Consider the following 23,711-nt stretch of genomic DNA (forward strand, 5'->3'; position numbering starts at 1 on the left):
TTGAAAAAATAAAATTAAGAGAATCTGAACTGTGTGGAAAGGGATTTCCATTATTCTTTTCCTAAATAATGCCAGCAGAGCTTTACAGGTTTAATTTTAGATTAGGCAAAATCTACAAATGTAGCCTTCTCACCCATAATTAGAACTCCTTCATATGGCAACATATGCTCTTTATATAGGGAAACAATTTAGTCAAAATTAATATGTTCTTTTCATAGCTTTTTATTCCTGTAAAAATATTGCTCTCATTCCTCACTTTAGCACACTGGGACCCAAAGTAATGTATTTAAAAGATAAGAAATTAGAGAAATTTAAATAAGAAGCTGAGAACAGCGTGGTCAATAATATTATTTGAATGCTTTGATTTGAGTTCTTAGATTTTTAGATCCAAAAATGTAAGGTTAAAAAGGCGATGGATTTGAAGGTCTCCTTTGTTCCATCTCAGTAATTGCCCAACATTTACCAAGTGTCACATTTGGATGTCTGTGCGCATGTGTGCGTGTATGCTCAGGAGCACACTACTTTGGTTCTGGGGATGAATGATTGAAAGATGACCTAAAACCTCCCGGTATAAACAAATTTTTCATCATACTGGTGTTTAGATATGGTAAAGTCTCATTTATTTTGATTTCAGTGATTTGGAACCTTAATAGTTGGGAAACGGGCCAAATAAAGTTATCCTTTCCATGAAACATGAAGAAAATTTTCATTCAGTAGATTGCAAGAAGAGTTCTAATCTACTTATGAAATCAGCTGGTTAGTAGGCAGTTTAGAGCTACTTATGTGCCTTTAGACCATATTCACTTTACAGACTATAGATAATTCTCTTTCATGTACAAATGAAGTTCTTGCACAATTCGGTAAGAATTATCAAATCACAGAGTTGAAGGGAAGTTCTGTGGTAATCCAGTTCAGTGATGTCCAACTCTGGCAATTCACTAGAGTCATGTAAGGGGATTAAAATTTTAAAATTCTTGACAGATTCTTAATTCCCAATGCTCAATGATTATGATTCAATGGGAGGAGGCTTTAAAATGGTCCCATAAACTTCCAGTTGATTCTAACACATTGCTAGTGATGAAGCCATTGACTTGTTCCAGTCCTCTGCATAATGTAGAAATTCTGTTGAGAACTAATAAGTAATAGTTCTTATCTATTTACAAGTTGATAATGAAATGAACCTTAGTTTTTCAAAACCACTCTATTATTGAAAGTTTTTGGATAGTTGAATTAGATATATATTTTTCTCTATATGCTAAGCTGAATAACCTACCTAGGTCTTCCAGAGAAGCATGCAGATATTCAAATGTTGGAGATACTTGCCAAATATCCTCTTCTCCATGTTGAAAATTCACATTTCTCTCTGAAAAAACTCCAATTTTCCTTCCATCCAGCTCACTGCCTTTTAGTATACTTTAGACTATCACAATTCCTTTTAAAATGTGAAGGTCAAAATTATACACAATATAATAAATGCTATATGATAGATGACATATATATATATATATATATATTTTTTTTTTTTTTCCTTTTATGGCCTCTTAAAATCATAGTAATCTTTTAGGAGTCAGGAAGCAGAATTGGGTGCCCATTTTGCATCTGATTACAAACATGGATTTTTTTTTTTTTTAAAGCAAATGCTTTCAAGCCAAAATTTTCCTATTTTGTATTTCTAATTAAAGTATTTCCAACAACTCTGCATGAATAGGTATTTTTAAGGTTTTTATGTTCTCTCCTGATTGAGACATTTTGTTTCAATTCATTTACTAGTTAGCAATTGTTAACTGAACTTCTTCTATGTTCCAGATACTGTTGTAAGCACTAAGGATCATAGTGGGAACAAGGAGTGACTGCCCTGTTCTTCATGGCATTGAATCCCCTCTGCTGAGAACATCTATGAAGGCTCTCTGGCTTTACGTAAGTTATCAAGGGTGCAGGCTTCAGAGTCAAAGTAAGATGCCCGGTTTCAACTCTTCTGAGGTGAGCGAGCTTTGGCCATTCTCTTTGTCCCTATTTAATTTGTTTGTAAAATAGAGAAACGATAGACCTAAGACATAGGCTCCTTTAATTTTCAGAATTAAAAGAAAGAACACATGCAGAACAATTAAATCAGTGCTAACCCAATGCCCGCTCTCAGCAGCAGCAAGGTCATTGTCATTGTCACCATCAACATGAACCATTCTTTTGTGCAACTTGCAGGTTTTATCAATCAGGTAGCCTATGTCCCCACCCGAATTTTATTACCTAAAAATAATAAAGGCACCAGGCGCTAGTGAAAGAAAAATAAGTAAACAGCAGAAAGATCAGTAGAGTGGAGGGAAGGGAAAGGGGAAGTACTGGGGATTGAATTAGAGCAAATTTTATTCCATGCTTTTATGTCAAAATGAATCCTAATGTCATGCGTAACTAAAAAGAACTAATAAAAATAAAATTAAAAATAATAAAGAATTATATTTCCTTTGTTTAGATTGTTTCTAATTATTCTAACTCATTCTCTCTGAAATGATACTAAATCACTGGTATTTTTACTCTGTAATTCTCTACTCATGGCCCTTTTTTTGGAAAGAAAAATTTAATAGAAAACAGTGGTTTTAAAGAGGCAAAGTAAACCAGAATAGATAATCATTACACGATCTTTCAAAATTCAAGTTCATGTCAAGTTAGGGAGCCAGTCAGACCTGGATTTAAATTCTCATTCTACCATTTGTTATGCTTATATCCTTGGGTTGACTCTTAGCCTTAGTTGCCTCATCTGTTAAGTGGGAATAATCGTAGAAGAATGTTGTGACATTTAATGAAGTCATTAAGGTGTAATGGGCAAGTAAGGGGTTACTACTTGTGACCAAATCACTTTCTAGAACCAGATCCTTTGTGCTGCTGAAAGCTTGCAAGATGAGTATCTCCACCCAGTGAAAGGAGAAAAAACCTTGATGCTTTCAATGCCAGCCAGTAGGGAGAGGCCAGGGAAGATTTCAAGAAATTCTGACTCTTTCCCATGACCTTACAGTTTCAGAGTATTTGACCAATTCCATGATGGCTGATTATTTTTTTAAAAGCATTAAGGGGCAATTTCATGTCTGGTAGCATGTCAGCGATGTAGGAGAGTGCTTCCTATCTGGGAGGCAGGAAAGGCAAGGAAAACACATGCCTCCACCAATTCACAGATAAGAGGATGGGTGTGTGGGTCAGTTCAGGCTGCTGTAACAAAAATACTTCAGACTGGGTGGTTTAAGTAATGGACATTTGTTTTTTATAGTTTTTGGAGACTAGGAAGTACAAGATAAGATGCCAGCGGATTTAGTTCCTGGATAGGGCCAGCTTCCTATTTATGTGCTAACATGGTCGGAGTAGATAACGAGCTCTTTCCTATCTCCCAAGGGCACTCATCCCTTGCAAGGGCATACCCTCATTACCTAATTATCCCCCGAAGGTCCCATATCCAGGTTCTGTTCCACTGGGGATTAGGGTTTCACATGTGAATCTTGAGAGGGAAGGACACAAACATTAAGTCCACAGCAACGAGTTTTGGATTTCCTCAAGCCATTGGATTGGAGGTGTTTGTGCCAATTATACCAGATCTGAGAACTCCTAATGACAACTGGGTTATATATGTAAAATATTTACAAAGCTCCCATAGTAATGAATTGACAAATGATAGACATTATTGTAATGCACAATTATTAACCTTACAAAGCTCTCGTTTGAAAACAATCTTTGAAATTTTGATTGCTTAGAAGCCTTTTAAATACCATATGTTATACTGTTTATAGATAGCAGAAGTCAGACAAGCAAGTTTAACAAAAATCTAAAACCACTGGACTTCCTGCAACAGTACTGATCCAGGCCTCATTCATAAATTCAATCTGTTCACTCTCTGGGCTACCAGTTCTCTCAGGTAAGGTTGTCTCCACAACCTGACCAAATTGTAGGGATGCTGACTGTCCTCCCTCTTTATTACTCTAGTCTGTGGATTCAATAGCTGCAGTGCTTCTTAAATCTCTCTCTTCATTCCAGTCAAGCTGCCATTATCCTGCTCTGTCTGGGGTGGCTCTCTCAAGTGGGTACCTCACTTTCTGTACTTCTATGCCTAATTAATCTCCTCCTCTTCCTCCTCCTCTTCCTCCTCCTCCACTTCCTCCCCCTCCTCCTCCTCCTTCTTCTTCATTGAACCCAGGGCATTATACCACTGAGCTAAATCCTTGGCCCTTTTCCTTTTTAAAATTTTGTAACAGGGTCTCACTCAGTTGCTCAAACTGGCCTTGAACTTTGTTTTGTTTTGTCAATACATTTTAGCAAAGCCTGACATTAATGATCCTCTTCTTAAAAACCATTGACAAATTCTCCATTACCTGTCATCTATAAAATGCACATTTCGTCCACATTGTAACCACCTTTCTTTTCTTTCTCTCTTTTTCCCTGCTTGAAATTCATTTCAGGTACAAAAGAATGTGTGAGTCAAGATCTGGGAAAAAAAAAAAAACAAACAAAAAACTTGAAATTCATTTCAGGTACAAAAGAATGTGTGAGTCAAGATCTGGGAAAAAAAAAAAAAAAAAAAAAAAATCCAAAAAACAAAAACAACCCTCCCCCCCAAACCTGAAAGAGAAACTTCAGATGGAAATTGCTTCCACCACAGGAAAAAAGTAGGCAGAGGAAGATCCTGAGTCGTTGGCCAGGAGGAGGCTTCAAAAGTCAGCTAGCCTTCCCTGAACTTCCAGCCAGACTGGTACCTGGGGCTCTCCAAAGGAGAACTGCTACCCTGTTCTTAAAATTTTCCAGAGAAGTAAACTCCCTTGAGAATTTGTTCCAGCTGATTTGCTGTTGTATTTAGGTTTCTTTATCATAGCTGTTCTTGGTAATTACACAGCAGCTTTCATGGGAAGAGCCTTTAAATAGACCTGATAATGCCTCTCTGAGGTAGGTAAACACAAAGTATCATTATCCCCATTTAACAGATGAAAGAGTAGAGGAAAGGGGGCTTGGGCACTTCTTCCTGTGCCTCAGGATGGGTTTTATTTCCTCCATTTCACACAGGAATGTCTCTAGAGTTTTCTCACACAACTCGCCTGTGACTCTCAGATGTGGCTGGAAGTGCCTCAGCGTCCCATCTTCTACCTTTGGAGCCACCCTCTTCATCCCACCAGAGGCTGGCTGTGTAGTGACTGGAGAATGATTAGCCATATGCATTATCTAGTTCTATTACAATGGAAGTGACTGCAAGATTTCCTTGGTCACAATGTAATGACAGTGCATGCTCACTAAGGAAATTTCTGTCTATAGTTAAAAGCAAAAAAGAACTTTGCACTCAGTAGGTGCTCAAATGCTTGTTGTACGAAGGAAGCTATGATGAATAAAAGAACAAACAACTGAAAAAACTCACTTGTAATTCAACTACCCTAGAACATGTTATAGGTTCTTTGTATCTTCCCCCCACCCCCTGGTTTTAAGATCAAGTCAGTGGGAATGGGGAGGGGTTGTTAAAAGGTGGAAACTTTTAAGAGGTGGGATCTGATGGGAAATTTTAATTCACTGGGTGTGTGCCCTTGAAGGGGATTGTGGGGTGCGATTGTCTTCCTTGCTTTCTTTCATTTCCTGGCTACCGTGAAGAAAGCAGCTTCCTCCACCACATGCTCTGGTCCATGATGTGCTGCTTCACCACAGGCCCAAAAGAAACAGGGCCAACAAAACATGAACTGAAACCTCTAAGACTGTGGGCCAAAATAAACCTTTCTTCTTTTTCAGTGATTATCTCAGGTATTTTGTTACAGCAATAGAAAGCTGACTAACGTGGTCCTATTGACTAACTCCCAAATATAACCCATTACTTTTAGTATGTAATACCCGCCAAAAACTCCTGTATTTTCATCTCTACTTGAGTGTGCCCAAATAATCAGCTTTGCTCTTGTCATAACCACCCCATTCATTGTTTTTGTTGGATATCTCTGCTTTTCTGTTGTCTCATACAATGGGAGCTAACCATGATAGAGTGAGTTTTTCTTCTTTTAAGTAGTGAGGATTGAATTTAGGGACACTTTACCAATGAGTTACACCCCCTACCCTTTTTCATTTGAGGCAGTGTCTTGGTAAGTTGTTTAGGGTCTCACTAAGTTTGCTGGCTTCAAACTTGTGATCCTCCTGCCTCAGTCTCCTAAATCACTGGGATTACAGGTGTGTGCTACCATGCCCAGCTGATTTATTGCAATGTTTAGCAAATTTCAGTTATAAGGCTCATCTGGCTGACTTTAGGAAAAAATGAGTGACTTCTTAACTTAAGGAAGCTAGAACTTGCTGCAAAGTAAAAAGTGCAGACACATCACAAGTACTAATAATAATTCAAGTTCTGAAGGATATAATATATCCCATTAAAATTATAGCATAGGACTTTATGATTTTTTTTACCTTACCTACATACTATGGTATTATTTATTTCATAATTCTTACTTAAAATACTTTAAAAAAAATCCCAGCCTACTCTAATGTTTTCAAGATATAAAGAACTTTCATATAATTTTTAGGGTTGGGCCACTTTTCAGAGATCCTAATTTAATGAGCTAAGATGGGACCTGACATCATTTTTTTTTTTTTTAATACATAGCTTCCTGGGCAATTTCAGTGCATCACCACTATTGAGAACCATTGTTCTAAGCAACTATATTTATGAAACCATGGGTTCCATCAGTTAATTGTGTTTTATTTCTAACTTGTGCTAAACTACAATAATACCCAACTTATTAAAATAAAGTAAAAAATGATTTCTCCTGTGCCTTTTGAAATGATCTCATATTTTTCCAGAAGTAGTTAAACCATTTTTGAAGACACACTATAATAAAGAGAGGAAACCAGAACTTTAACATTGGAAGCTCTGAAATTTGAGTTACATTCCAATTCTGTCACTTGGCTATGTGTGTGATCATGAAAGATCAACATCTTAATGGCTATGGCTTTACATCTTACAATTGTAATTGACCTTCTTCCCACCCCTTTACTCCTCATTTTGGTCCCTGTAGCCTACCAGGGTCACCGCAGTTCTTCCCTGTCACATACTCATTCCAGAACGGGACACTGTTCTCCAGCATGAGGATGAGCAGTTTGCCAATGGTTTCGCCACATTCTTGCACTCACCAAAGCTGGCTAACGGTGACAGAGGCAGATAGTACCAAAACGCCTTAAAGTTTCCATCCAACTCTATGAAATCCCACCGTCCCCAGCTTAGCTCACAGCCTCAACAGCTAGGACTGGTCCATCTTCACTTGATGCTCCATTCTTGGTTCTTGGCTTCATAAGGAACAATGGCTTCCAGCCATTTTTATACTCAATGCATTTCCTTCCCTCCTTCCCCACCTCCCAGATTAAAGCTTACTTTTGTAACTGGAAGCAGTTGAATATCTTCTCTGCTTGATTACCTATATAATCCCTAATTCTAATACCTAGTACTTAGTGCTTTTCTTCTGAAGAGCATAAACTGCAATGGAAATAGCATCTCATTAATCCTCCCCATATCCCTGTGAGGAAGTTGCATGGCAAGAATTACCTCTCACACTAATCCTCCCACCTGCAAGCGGGAGGCAGTGACACTGCTCACCAGCATGGCTGCTTTCTACAGAACTAGCTGATGGGGACCAACCAGTATTTGTGTGATAGGAGAAAGCTGTTCTCCTTGATCCAGAGAGAAGCTGTTCTATGCAGCCTGTCACAGAGGAGCCATTCAGACTCTGCATAGCCTAGTGAAGAAAGGAGACAAAGCATCACTCTCGCCGTAGTGATGGACTCGTAAGTAATGCCTGCATTTAAGCCCCTAAGAAAGCCCAATTATTAGACTATGCTGCCTCTTGAGAACCAATCTCATTACTGAGACTTCTCTCTCTCTGGGTCTCCCACTCTCTCTCATCTGGCTGGTATTTGGAAGAGATGAGTGACTTCCTGACCTGAAGAAACGGTGGTACCTGCCCCCCACCAAGAAAAAGTGTAGAAATGTGCAAGATCACAAAATAATAATGAAAATTCAAGTTCAGAAGGACACAGCATATCCCACTAAAATTATGTCTCTGAGACTAACAGGTTTTAACAAAATAACTTTCTGAAGAAGGGAGTTCAGTCATTCAAGATGATGCTAAGAGGGACAATGGCCAGGTCCCACCTCATGATCTGAGACCAATTCACCCGCTACTCTAACTCCAGGGAGAGAGTTCTTGTGGGGAAATTGAAGCTCCCTGGGAGGAACTGGAGCCAGGCTCCTGCCAAGAAGGCTCTTTCCACTTGGAGAGTCACTGTGGGAGTGGCATGCAGGGAGACAGTGGGGAAAGTTAGTTAGCAACTGGATATGTTATTTCAAGCATTTCCTGGAACATTCATGACAACAAATAGGTGTCCATCTTTAAGAAACGGCCTTCTAAAAAGGCCCCAAATTCACTTTTAGGGCAAGAATCATTATCCTGGGGCTAGGGTAAAGGGAGAAATTATTATTTGGGGGGTAGATCTGCTGCTGAGGAGTGAGGCAGGCCCTGGGGGTTTGTATGGTGGAGACAATGAGGTATAGCTGGTGGGATCCAGCTTAGGGACACCCTGCTGTTGTGGGTGAAATAGGAATCTCTTTTCTTCCTCTTTTGCTTTGCCTCTCTGTAGGGAGTCAGTCCTTTCTGTTAGCTGCTTCAACCCTGGAGGGACAATAGTGACAAAGAGAACCCAAGTTCCAGCTCCAGGGCTCTGTGGCATGAGGTCTAATGTTCCCTTCTGAAAGGGTATCTATCTGGTGAGACTCTGGGACCCACCCACCAGTCAATCAGCAGCAACATCCTTTCAATCATCTCCTCTTTAACATGCAGAAACAAATTATTTGGGGAAAGTTTACTGCATTTCCTGAAGTTGAATTGTGGACATTATACTGTGTCTTGAAACTCTCGTGAGGTGGTATCCAGGTTTTATTTCCAGGTAAAAGTCCCCTAGAGACTGGTAATTCTGATAACTTTCCTAGCACTTATTTCCCTTTTTCTCATGTCCATTAATCAGATTTCTTTTAATTTTGCAAAAAATTTTCTCTAAACTTGGAATAAATTACTATTAATAGCTTCTCCTATCTTCTACAGATATGTAGCAAATTGGAAAACAGAAATAATTATGTTAGATCTGTGATTTTCAAAGTGTGGTCTAAAAGCCATCGGAAGTAAAATCACCTGGGATTCTTACTAAATATGCCGGTTCCTGGGACCATATTCTAGACCAATTTATTTAAAAATCTCTGGGGTTGTCATGGGAAAGATACATTTTTATAAAACATCTCTGTGGTTGATTCTTAAGAGAACTACCGGTTAACACAAGATTTTCTGGGATGGAAGAAAGAGGGACTGTATTTTTTTTTTTCCACTTGCAGTTTTGCCTTACTGAAAGAGGCAAAAGATTTGGATAGATGCTCACCTGTCTGTATAACTTTGCCTATAGTGATCTAGGTGAAAAGTAACATTTCAGTTAGTTTTCCTAACCTGAACTGTTTTCTAGTTCCTGATATCCTCTTCTTGGCTTTTGTGATCAATTTGTCTCCTCCAAACTCATATGTTGAAGTCCTAAACCTCAATGTGACATTATATGTACCTTTAAGGATTTGAAGTTAAAGGTTGGTCGTCAGAGAAGATTGATCCAACAGGATTGATGTGCTTGTAAGAAGAGGAAGAGATATGAGATCTCTTGCACAAACACCAAGGAAAGAATATGTGAGGATACAGAGAAAAGGCCTACAAGCCAGGGAGAGAGACCTCACCAGAAACCAAGGTTTCTCTGGTCTTGAATCTTGGTCTTGAACTTCTGACCTCCAGTCACCCCGTCTATGGTATTCTACAGTGGCAGCCCAGCAGACTAACACAGCTCTCTTTAATAGAACTGTCCAGCCCATAGGAACGTAGGCTGGAAAGGACCAAAGAGTCTCACGCTCATTTTTAGGAACTGACACTTGAGATGGAACCCTCGTGGTGAAATCCAGTGTGACTGCCTTGAGAAAAGATCTTAACTTCACCAAAGAATAGCTGGACTTCATAGCCATCTATCAACCAGGCTTTGTATGGAGACAATGGAAGATGAAGAGGCAGACTCCGTACTTACTCCTCTAGTGCTCAGGATATAGTACACATGCAGCAAATGTTAATGGACGACAATATTGCAAAGGCAGAAGGGGAAACTAGTAGGGATAAGAATAGATATATCTTATATAGAGAAATGACTGCCATAAACTTTTGTGATGGGCTGTAATTAGCATCTATAGAGTCATTGACATAAATTTTCAGAAATTTTAAACATTTCTCATGTTCTGAGACTAGTTTCCCTGCTTAAAAAAAAAAAAAAAAAAAAAAAAAGAAGCACTCTCTAGCAAAATTCTTTCTAGGATAAGATGATTCTTTCTAGGTCAAAAAGGCTATTGTTTTCTGGAACTTGGATTGTTAGTTTGACTCCATTGACGGAAGCCTTGAGGGGTTCTTTGGTGCACACAGGATGCCCCCTTCCTTGGAATGGAGCTTTACTGTAACTAAGCTACTCGTTGCTGGTGTAATTTGCTGCTCTCTAACTCTGGAAAAATCCCAAGCCTTAAATTTATTTGAATGCATTAAGGATGGTATTTAAACCTTTCAGTGTTGCACTGTCTGCTTTTTCTCTTTCTAAATTTTGAATATGATAATGCCTGAGCAGCATTAGTGGAGTTTGTCAGGATTCTAGGTGTCTCAAGAATCCAGAATGAAGTACCTTCTCTAACAAGACTTTTGTCAAGGGAAGAAGATACCTAGGTTCTAAAGAAAGGAAGAAAAAGTGAGTCATTGAGAAGTCATCTGCTTTCTTGGCACCTGTTGGTTATGCATCCTAAACACTAGAAATGTATCACATCCTTACTAAAATCACTACCACCTTGCATTCAAAGTTATGATAGTGATCCAGAGTTTTCTTTGTTATGTAACTGAGAGGAGAACCTTTTAACAGAGGGTAAAATGGAAATTGTTCTGTCCTGAAGCATAATCATGAAGCCTTGGGTTGTTTGCTGACTGTTCTCCATATCCATACACTCCAAGCTAAAGTAACTTCGCCAAACCTATGTAGAGGAATACAAAGTAATTTCTTGTCCAGTGGTAGGTTTTGGGATTGGGGCTGTGGCTCAGAGGCAGAACACCTGCCTAGCAGATGTGAGGCACTGGGTTCAATCCTCAGTACCACATAAAGATAAACAAATAAAATAAAGGCATTCTGTCCATCTACAACTACAAAAAAAAATTAAAAATAAATGAGTTGTAGGTTTTTTTTTTTTTTTTTTTTTTGGTCCCTAAGGAAAACTGCAGGGAGATTGCATTAAGGGAAAGGGAAAGACGAACCCGCACAAGTCATTCTCATGATGGATTTAGCTTTTCCATGTCTTGGCGATGTGTGTAGTGAAGCCCTCAGCTGAGTCTCAGCCATGACTGAAAATTCTATGCTTTGCTGTTTCCTGCTGATCCCCACAAGGAATGCTTTTACATCACTCTTAAACTGAGAGTTTCTATTTTTTTTTTTTCATTTTGTTCTCTTTTGACATATTTCTTTTTATTCTGCAGTATTTCTTGAGTTATCACTATCTTGACAGTTAAAGAATTCCACTTCATTTCCCTAGAATAATTGTTTACATAAACATTGTTGGAATAAATACTTTTTACATGCCTTTAAGAACATTTAAGTACATAACTTGAATAATAAATATTTTTTCTTTAAATAACAGATTTGCTTAACCAGGTTCAGGCTACCATTTGGGAAATACAATACCTAAGTCAACAAAGCCAAGATAATCAAACAAAGGAGAAAACAAAAAACATCAACATCAATCACAGGTCTTTTTCTCTGTCATGCCAAAACACCAAGATTTTTAATAGTTGTCATATGTATTGTATAAAAATATCTAGAAAAAATTTCCCTGTAAATCTGCATGCATTTTCCTCCTATTTTTGCCAAAAAGAACATTTGATTCCTGTAAAAAGTAGCCCCAGTTGTAAATTAGGAACTATAAGAAGCCTTACTAAAAATGCTTAAAAGACTCTTATAATTCAATAATAAAAAGACAACACAACTTCAAAAAATGTTCAAAGGATTTTTTTCAAGAAAACATGGTCAATAAACACATGGAAAGATGCTCAACATGAGTAGGCAATAAGGAAATGCAAACCATAATTAGATAGCACTTCACACCCACTAGGATGGCTGTAATGAAAAAGAGAGATAATAAGTGTTGGCGAGGCTGTGGAGAAATTAAAACCTCATAGGCTGCTGGTAGGAATGGGAAATTGTGCAGCTGCTTTGGAAAACCATCTGGCAGTTCCAAAAAAGGCTAGCCAATTATTTACTATTAATTAAGTTACCTTGCGAGCCAGTAATTCTACACATAGGTGTATACCCAAGGGAAATGAAAGCATATTACTATACAAAAACTTGTACATAGGTGCCCACAACAGCATAATTCATAATAGGAAAATATGGAAACAATCCATGTCCATCAATAAATGGATGTGATATAATGAATCATTATTCAGGCATCAAAAGAAGTGAAGTACTGTTACATACCACAACTTGATAAATTTTGAATACGTTGTGTTGCGTGAAAGAAACTAGTCAAAAAATACCACAAATTGTATGATTTCATTTACGGTAAGTGTCCAGAGTAGGCAAATCTATGGAGGCAGAATACAGATTAATGGCTACCTAATGCTGAGGTGGGGGAGATGTCAGTGGTGGTGGTGGTGGGAAATGGGGGCTGATTTATAACAGGTATGGATTTTTTTGAAGGGGAATAGAAGGATGATAAAATATCCTAAAGTTGATTGTGCTAATGGCTGCTTAACTCTGAATATAATAAGCCTACTGAATTATACACTTACATGGGAGGATTGCACCACTCAATAGAGCTGTTCAATGTGAATCTACCATGATTTTTCTAACTTTTCTGATTGCTGATATGGGCAGACTTAGAAGGTATTCCAGGACAAGCTAGGCTTTGTAGGTAACTCAAAGGTGGATAAAATGAATATAATATAAAACATGAAACAGTGAATACAATGCATAATGCTTGAAACATTATCATTAGTAGAAGAACACTGGGACTCAGGGTGTGGGGACCCAATGAGCATATCATATGGAATTAGCAGTTCTGCCTAATAAAGGCATATTAGACGTAAATAGAACTATTCCTATAAAAATAGAAGCTATCAATTATTAAGTATTCATGGCCAGACTCTAGACTAGATGTTGCAGATACAAAATTTTGACACATGCAATTGCACTGAGGTGAATATTATTATGTGCATTCTATAGGAGGGGAATCTGAAAATAGGTTAAGTAAAATTACCCAAGGAGAGACAGCTTGTAAGTGGTTGAGGTGGGATTTGAACCCACATCTGTCTGACTTTTAGGTCTTAATAATTATGCAAGAGAGCTGTTTTAGTTGCATTATAACTTCAGCTTTTTATTTGTACATCCTGTTACATCTCTCTGTCTCTCCCTCTTGTTATTTTGGAGTGAATGCTTGTGAAAACCTTGAGAGAGGGAGATTATAGAAATTGCCACTGACAGTGATGGTCCGGTTGCTATAGTAACCAATCCACCAAATTTGTTTGTGCTACTAGGCACACACTTCTGTCTCTGTAATACACCCATACTGACTAGGATTCCTCACAGTATGAATTAACCCCTGTTAATGCACATGGAATAGCAAGCGCTGAGAGTCTGTTGTACTTCTGACAGCATTAAAGTATTTCCTTCAAAGTTTCCTTCCCTGACTCAGATTTGGCATTCCTCCTTCCAATCTGCATCTTCCTTTTGCACAGAATGCTCTGGTGGGGTTGGTTTTGAGGGATGGCTAAGTATCAGGGCCCAAACAGCAGCCTGCTGCTTTGTTCTAAGCAAGATTTATAAACAAGACTATTTTCTTTTGGCAACAAATGAACTCTCCCTATGTGATAATTCCTCACTCCGGGCCTGACTCTGAATTGATGACCACCCCATCCCATCCTCACCCCCATGTACAAAACAGACCTCTATGTGATTTAAAAAAAATGTCTCAGAAGTTATTGTATAGAAAATTGGAAGTTAGTAACCAACAATATGAGGTTTGCGGACACACACATACACACAAATCCATCTATCCACATTTTTCAACAATGCCTCTATATTTTCAAGGACTCTTTCTTCTTGGATATTGATGCTTTCTCTCTTCCTCCTCCTCTCCATTTCACTGGCCTCGCCTGTCTTCAGAGGCACCTGAAGGCACATAAGGCAGGGAAGTGAAACCGACTGTAATTCTTCAGTTCACTTCTCTGCAGCCTCCAGTGAGCCAGTCTCCATACGGTGGCCCAGCTGAGCTCTGAGAAGTTCAGAGTCCCTGCGCAGGTGCAATTTACCAGCACGCTCACAGGAGCTCTGGGAGCAAAAAAGCCAGACATTTGTATGTGGGAAACACTGGAAGCAGCAGCAAAGGAAGCCTCTGCACTGGAGCACATGAGATTAAAAAGAAGAGTGAAGAGGAAGAAATGAAAGACTTATACCTAAAAAAACCATCATTCCCCTTTGAAGGATTAAATATAAGTTGCTGAAAGCCATCAGAAATTCTAATTTTCCTACTTCTTGCTGATGCCCTTGGTTTCACCTTTGAGTCCCTTTAATTTCATTCTTCTAGTTTAAAAAAAAATCTCTATTTCTGTGCTGTCAGTGAAACTGCAAATATGCCCTTGAGTTTTCTTAATAGTCAGTGTATCCAGGTATATTTTGCTTAATGCATCTTTTAAAATTAATAATAAATCAATTTTTAAATAGCATTCTAGCATTTAGGTTTTTTTTTTTCATTATGTCAACTGATTTTTACCCAAACCCTGAGAAGTAGTACTATAATTATTAGCCCATTTTACTGATGTAGGACCCAGTCAAAGTGGAGGAGCTAGGACACTCATTTAGGTTTATGATCTCAAAGGCAGCAGTTCTTCCATAATTGTATTGCTTCTTTTCTCAGTTCAACTAAAAAAGGCATGCTGATTTTTCCACCATAGTATTAGTCTACATGGTTGTTAATGCTTAGCTGGGTCTACAGCTTCCCCTATGATTTGGACAGCCCCTTCTCCAGCATTGATGGCACACACACCTGTTTTCAGTTCCTGGAAGATACCAAGCTCTTTTCTGCCTGGGGACTTTTGCACATGTTCATCTCACAGCTTTGGGTGCCCCAATTATGTCTCCTGTCTCCCCCTACCCCCAGACCCTAGAGATCTCATTTCCAAGGTACATCTTCCACATTTTCTGCAGAGGAAGTCTTCTTTGGCCACTCAGACAAGAATACAGCCCTCTGCTATGTGGTGTCTCTGCCTAGAGTCCTTTTCTAGGCTACAGTATGTATTGCTGCCACCATGATTAACTGGTATAATTATTTACTCTTTCCTTTTTGACTGTAAACTGCATGAAGTCAGGAACATGTCTCTGTTGTTCAACTCTGTGTCTCAGAACTCAGCACAGAGCTTGGTGAATTGCATATATTCAATACAAATTTGGGGGATATTCCACAGCACACCTTTTTGTTAGGGGCAAATTGCAAGGAATCTCCCCAAGTTCCCACTACAGGTGTGACGTGTCACAGGCACGGGTTTAGAAAAGTTGCAGAGGTTGTGAATGTCTTCTTGCTTCTCAGATCCACTGCTAGCTCAAATTACACTGGAAGCTGAGACAATTGTGTGCAGACCACAGTTATATTTTCGTCTTCTATTATTGACATATTGGATTCAAAGGCTGTACATCCTTTGAACTCTGACATTTCTGAAACTACTGCATTACTTAGCACAAGAACAAAGCTTCATTTTAAAAAAAGGAAAAAACATCTTATTGACTCCAATTACACATCTATAATTATTGAATTATAAGGGATAAGTTATCATGATTTACCTTTTTTCCTTGGGGAAACATTATTTCTTTTCTTTTGAGATCTGAACTTTTTTCAAAAAATGGAATTATGTTAACAACTCTGAATTATAAGATAGATTGTGTACTGTAAAATTTGACAGAAAAAGAAAAAAGGAAAATCATCCAAAATACCATCAGAATATCACTTCTTAATATTTTGGGGACATAACCGTCCATTGACATACATATCTGTTATTTGTTTTATAGAATTGTGCTAACGTTGCATAATAATATAAATGCAAATTTACCTAAAAAAAAGAAGATAAAGTGTGTAGTGATTCAGATGTTTCTTGATTTGTATTTATTTGTCCAATAGATATTGAACTCCTAAGCTTCAATCTCTACGATGTCCTGCCCACCTGGGCTGCTAATTTAATTCTCCTTTCTTTTTCAGCGATTTCAACTCTTAGTCATTTCTTCAATGCTCCAATATTTCTTTGTATTTTTCTTGTTGCTTGCTTTTCTTCTTTTTTCATTTTCCTAGGATTTTTTTTTTCGTTTCATTTCCCTACTACTGTAGGCTTTCTGTAGTACCTTTCTGCTATATTTCTAAAGTTGCAAATAGTTCTAACCCTGTTTCCATTAATATTATTTGTGAACAGGAAAACCCCTCCAACATTTATGGCAAAATGACTATACTCACTCTGTGATCTACATTATACCTGAGAGTTCTTCCTCTGGTTAACTTACCCTCTTGCCTATATCAAAATGTCATTTTTTTCTTTTTCTTGTTTTCTTAAAAAAATCACTAGTGATTCATTGTGATGTATCTTGGAAGATAATAGAAAGGACATAGAAAATGTATGCATTTTCTGAAATTCTAGATGAATGACAGAGGCATAAACATTTATGGCATAATAATAATGATAAAAAGGATTTTCTTGAAACGAAATACAAACAATATATTTTCAATGAGAGTAATCTTACTTTATGTTATTAAATTTGCAAGTATTTTTATGATTCTGATTCATACCTGTTGTATTTATCACCTAAAAATATCACTAGCATGAATAGTGCTCTATTTCCACAGAAGCAAAGCTGATACCTTCTGGTACTCCAGTGCACAGCAATCCAGGGAAAACAAGTTTTCATCCAAATTTAAGCTTTAAGGTTTTGTTGTATTTTCATAACTGTTTTTCACAGTTAAACTCAAAGTTCTTACATTTACTTATTGACTTATTCTATTTTTCATCAGTCAATATCACAGAGGAAAAATCTCAGCAGCCTCACTATTCAGTCCCTTGACCCTAGAATTAAGAACTAAGTGTGGTAGACCAGTAGGACAGAGTTCCGTGCTTCTAGTATGTTCTCACTCTTCTTCATTTGTTGAGTTGCTGGAAGAGCTGGAAGACAGGAACTTTTGACCACTTCTGTGGTATGGTAAAACAAATATATAGAAGGTGTAGATCAGAGTTGCTCCTTGTAGAAACCATGATCTACAAGATACATTCACAAGAAGAGAGCATTCTCTAGACAATGAGGAATCCATCTTGACACTATTCTGATGATTGGACATATGACTTATTGTCTCTGAGCCTCAGTTTTCTAATCTTTAAAAAAGCTTACAGAATTCTGTAAGGAATATGAACAATGTAAGTGATCTGTCAAGCTTCTGGTAGTTGTTCAGTTAGGGATAGCTGTTATCATTACTGGCAGTGTGTGTGTGTGTGTGTGTGTGTGTGTGTGTGTGTGTATAACTATCTTCAAAATAACCCCCAATTTTTTTCACATTACTTTCTTTAATTCACACTAGCTAAGCCAAATCCTTGGGGTCTATCGCAATTATTTTAAAGACCAATAGCAATTCATATTGAACCTGCAGTTTTGGATCAAGGTCAGGTGCTGAGTTACATGCTTTGGTTACAAATATTTAGAGAAGTCACCATCTAGTGGGGAGATAGAAACACAAGACAAACGAAAAGGGACGAGCACTCCTTCAAGTTTATTCACTTTGAGAAAAAATGGAGGGTCTACAGACATAATCCAGTTGATTTACTTAGGTGTCAGGCATCCTGACAACAGGTGTCCATTGATCACAGCAGTTGAAGGTAGAAGATAGTATGGAGAAAAGTAATTTTTCATGTGTTCATTTATATGCATAGATTAGAAAGCTGGATATGTGCCTGTCAATCTCAGAAAGGAGTGTGTTAAACATACCTGCTGACTCTGATTTCCCACTGGAAATCCTTAAAATACCATAAAAACATTATTCAAACCTCTTGTGAATAATGACCATTCTCTGTGAGGACATTCTGGATCTACTTAATGTTTGAAAAAACAAGCAACTCATTCATTGTTTTAACTAAACACTACTTAACTTTCTAGGATACTACTAAAAATTTTAAGTCTTATTCCAGAAATCTAAAATTCTGACGGGGCCTGGTAGAATTATGTAGACCTGAAATTTTTTCAAATGAAAGGAAAAGGAATAATGGGGGTTCTTTCCACTAAAGTAAGGTCAATGTTTTTGTCTGTTTGGTTCACTGACACATCTCAAAGGCCTAGAATAGGAGTTGGTAAAACATGACTCACTGAGAAAATCCAGCCCCTTTCCTATTTTTGCACAGTTCAAAAACTAAGAATTTTGTCAATGGTTGAAAATGATCAGAGGAAGAATAATATTTCATGACATGAAAATTATATAAAATCCCTGCCTACAAATGGAGTTTTATCATCATTCATTGACATGGCTATTTTTGTACTATAATGAAGAGTCACAGAGACCTTATGATCACAAAGCCAAAAGTAATTACTATTTGTCTTTTTATAGAAAAAAGTATTACTGACCTCTGGAACAACACCTCCTAAATTCTTTTAAAGTGAAATACATTAATATTTAACCCTCACAACTTTTCTTCCAAAAGGAAAGCCTACATCGACATAGAACTTTAAGGTTCATCACCATATAATAGCCTAGCATAGAGAGAGTCAAAGTAATCAGTAGCACACTGTCTATAAGAACACAGATTCAAGCATCACACTGCCAGGAATTGTCTGTGCAGTCATTGGCACAAAGCTTAACTTCTCTGTGCATCAGTTTTTTTTCACCTAAAATAAGGCTGATGACAATGCCCACTCTTAGAAGGTTGTTAAGAGAATTTTAAAAATTAATGTTTCTAAAGTACTTAGAACATCACCTGGCTCACAGTAGCTACTGTAAACAAAGCAACACATTGTCTTACTGTTTTTAAGTTCAATAAATTTGGATACTTATAAATTAACTAAGTAAATGAGTGAACCTTGACCTGTTCAGAGAAATGGGAAAAAGTATAAGCTTAAAATAAAATTTTAAAGTCACTTTTGACTGTAAGTCCTCTAAGCCAATAAATTGCATTAGTATTTACTCTAATTGCCTTTAGAGTGTAGAATATAACTGTTTGGCTCCCATACCTGTGATATGATTTTGTAATCAATGGTCTTGTTTCGGATAATAAACAAATTGAATTCTGAATGGTTGAGTAACTTCTGATACAAAATCTAGCCACCTAACAACTTCTAATCTGAGGGTATCAAATTGATATAAAGGGAAGTAACAATTTAGAAAATGCATGGGAACAAGATCGGTTTGCATTGTTAAGGTTGTTATTCAGTTCTTAGGAAGAGAGCCAATAAAAAATACTGTCCTACATTTAAGAAGACACTTTCTAAGCACTGAAGTCAGGAATCAAACTTGTGTGTTAGGAAATCTAATGGCTTTTTAATCATTGCAAGACATTTTAACTACTGATGTTTAAATTGATTTCAACATTAATTTATGTGAAATCTTTAAATATAGTACATCTTATAGAAAGTAAAATATTTGTATGCTAGCCTCCTATCTATTAAAATACAGTTTCTTGAAACTATATTTCAATATGGGATTGTATACGGGACTTAATAGCTGGTGGTTAAATGTTTAAAGAATAATTATTTTCATAATGTTTTTCTTTACAGGGGTCCTCCTGGGGAAGGTCCAAAGGACTTTTGTTGTGTGCAGTAGTAACACCAATTGAGTAATGCGTTGAGGAAGTACAATATTAGTTTTTCTTATTTCATAATATTAATTCATTCCACTTTTAATAAGCATTTATTTAATGGTTACATTGTGTGAACTGCAAAGAAAATGTAAAAAAAAGTTAACATTCTAGTGAAATTGGGTTTATTTGGAATAATTACTAAATTATGCATTAAAATTTAAAAATATAAATAAAAACCTTTTGAAGTTACTTACATTAACTTAGACAATAAATCTTCTGTATTATAAGTTATAGATTTATGACTATAAGTCTATATTCTAAGAGCATAATTTAGACTACAAGTCTTCAGATATTTACTCTTTAATGTACTAGGCATTATATATCAAGTCATTTTATTAATTTTTCACATTTTAGAAGACTTGAACATTGACTTTTCCAGAAACTTTTTCAAGAACTTAATTTATGTATTTTCTTTAAATCATGGGAAAGTTTCATATTTCTTAAAATAAAAAGAATAGTTTCAAGAAATGACTTGAAAAATTCTGATTTTTATCTACTCACATCCTGTCATCTTTTTAACATATTCAAAAATATTCACAGATAAAATCATATATGTACAATGTGAGGTTTTGATACAAGTATATGTTATAGAAAGGTTAAATCATATTAATTAACCTATCAATCACTTCACCTACCTATCATAATTTTTGTGAAAATGTTTAAAATCTAATCTTTTAGCAATGGTGAAATATAAATTATTATTGACTATGGTCATAATGCTGTGCAACAGACCACTAAAACTTATTTCTCCATCTAACTGAAACTTTATATCCTTTGTCATGTCATCTTAAATCACACACACGCACACACACACACACACACACAAATATATACACACACATACATATATATATATATATACTTAAACTATATATTTAAACACAAGGTAACAAATGTCTAATTTTATTTATTATCCTAATGTGTACTTCATTAAAATGTAATGTGAATCTGAGTGCAAATAGTTTACTCAGAAAAATAAAACTGGATAAAAATATTAAATTGATTTGAGTATTAATATAAAAACCTAATACTTGGATTGTTTTATTTTTCTAGACAAGAAAAGATTCAAAATTACTTAATCATCTTTAAAATCATGTTTAAATTATTATTACTATATTAATATCTCTACTTTCTATAGAAATACCTTCGTAAAGAATAAATTTTTTTAGAACTATTCTATTTGTTGTTTTGTTCTCATTCCAACTGACGGCTCAATTTTAATTTTCCATCTCCCTCTTTGCATTTGAGGAACACTTTCATATTTAGACATTAAAAACTACAGGTGGATAAAAAGTAATAAATACAATGTCCTTCCATTCCACTTTATTCAATAAACCATAAGGAATCTTGAAAACAATAGGTCAATACATTTATCCTCCTGTTGAACTACATGTAAGGTTGAGAAAACATTTTTGTTTTATGCTGATGCTAGCATAAATGGGCTCATTTAATACGTCTGAGTTACATTTTTTTCCAAATTAAAAGTTAAAGATCTGGATATTTACTTTTGCATCTTTTCTGTGACTTAAAGCTAGAACAGTGTGATTAGTTCCTTAAATTAGGATGCTACAGTTAGTAGTAATGGAACAAAATCTAAACTATATTACTTTGAGATCAGCAATAGGTTCACATGAACTATTTTCTTTTCTGTATCTTCCTCTTTTAAAGGAAAATACAGTTTTCTTTCTACTGCAGAAGTATCAGATTCTTGCAGCATCCATGACACTTGTAAGCATTCAGTGGTCAGACACCACTACATATCCTTCAAATGATGTGGCCCAGTGAAGCTGGAAGGTGTCGTCATGGAGTCAGGCAGCCTGGTATCTCAGCCATCCACCAGGACAGAGCCAACAGGCCCCAGCTGGTGTGCTGAATCCAGACGAAGATGGGAAATGAATTTTGCATTTTCAAAGTCAACTCTTCTAACACTGAATTCTAGGACATACTTACAGATCAAGTGCATTGAGGGCTCCAGAAATTATTTATTGGATCATATTTGTAAAGCTCATTTGCCCAAATCACTCTTAGAACAAGTCAAATCATAATTTTATTATCCTTCTGGGTTTCTGAATTGATAATAATTATACATCTTTAAAATATAAGAAAGTATGTTCAGGATTATAACTGTAGTCTGCACTTTTGACTCTGTATGATATGTGCTAAATGAAGTATACTTACAGATCTTTTAAAAGTGAAAAAAAATTAAAATTACAGAATGCTCATCACCAATGCCCATTGGTATGGTAATATTTGCCCATCACACTGAGCTTGCCATTTTGATCTTTAGACAAAAGGAAAATTCTTAAAAAATAAAAACACAGTTCATGTCTTATTCCCACTTGGACTCCTGTGCTCAATTTTCAGGCAAAAGAGGGTTTGGAGTCTTGCTTCTGCTATTGTCCTATTGTCATCTTTGATATCACAAGACATTAACTCATCTCCAACAGATATTAGAAAAATGAACTTACAGGATTTCATACAAGTTCAAGATATCTCACCAGAAATCCTGCTCCTGTGAACCTCAACTTAACACTAGTGCTGCCTAAACAACTATGGAGAATATCCCCCATTTCTTAAAACTTTAGTTAGCTAGGCCTGGCAGAAACATAATATCAAATACCAAAAGATTCCATAAGGCTGCACAAAGTGGACCCTATCCCTTACACAGCATTCTGTGTGGGAACATGCCATGACAGATTTTCAGACCATGTACTTTCCTAATGTAACACTTGGTGGTTTAGGCTGGAGTAGCCTGGCATCTGGAATCATGATGTTTTATCATGAGAAACTGAGAGGATACTGTTTCTCTTTTCTAAAAAGAGAAAGAAACCCTTTGCTAGGGCTCATTAAAAAGGGTTTTAAAATTGGAGCCAATAAAATACGATTGTCAATTCCTACAGCCTTTCATCTCAGCAGTATTTTAAAAAGCCATCATTTCTCTCTCCTTTTTGACATGAAATCCTATTTGCCACACAGACATAGACACATTCTAAATAGCAACAAGAGCAGCAACAACAAGCTAATTTCTCTGGGACTCTTGGTCAGGCACACAGACCACCTGGTGTTACAAGATTCCACTCCCTCTCTCTCCCTAATTCCCAATTTGCAACTGTACTCCTCTTTGAAATGGAAGTTACCAGGCAAGATTCCTTTTGCTCTGCTCTTCTTTAGAAGCAGAAAAGAAAGGTTTTCTGCAAGATAGAAAAGTTTGTATGGCCACATTTCCAGTAGCGACCCTAACACACAAAGCATTTTGAAGTTCTAACTCCAAAGGGAGCAGATCTCAATCACCAAAACACATAAAAGCCAACTTGAGTGCCTGATAGAAATATGAAAGCTATCCTCTGCTGGCATGCCTGGGCACTTCTGCTGGCCCAAGACAGGAAAGGGGAGTGGGAACTTCTCACAGAAACATTTTCCTTGAGCAAGCCCATCTTGAGATTTGGAAGACAGGCTATGATGGAGAGGCTTCCAAAACTGCACTTCTAACTGCCCGGGCCTTTGGCCCCACCTGCCTGTCAATTTCAGTGCTAGTCCACAATTCTCACATTTCCTGCTGTGGGGATATAGAGAATCTGGGCTTCTGAACGCTCAAGGATGCTGTTAGGCCAGTTGCCTACTGACCTTTCAGAGACTCTAAAATCAACTTTCTCTACACCTTCTGAATTGTTTGCGTTTGTTTTCAGCCTGTCGGAGCCTCCTGCCCAGCCCACCCTTCTCCCCCCTCCTCCCTGCCCCCTCCCCTCCCTCCGGCCTCTCGGG

The 23,711-nt window shown here is 37.0% G+C and overlaps 1 protein-coding gene across 1 annotated transcript in view; it reads right to left on the reverse strand.

Annotated features, from left to right (window-relative positions):
- Window positions 1-23,711, reverse strand: part of KLHL14 (kelch like family member 14) — a gene marked incomplete at its 5' end in the record, with an annotated part of 92,997 nt that overhangs the window by 68,298 nt on the left and 988 nt on the right. The window lies entirely within an intron of this gene.

Source organism: Sciurus vulgaris (assembly GCF_902686455.1).
Source record: "Sciurus vulgaris genome assembly, chromosome: 13".
Lineage (NCBI taxonomy): Eukaryota > Metazoa > Chordata > Mammalia > Rodentia > Sciuridae > Sciurus > Sciurus vulgaris.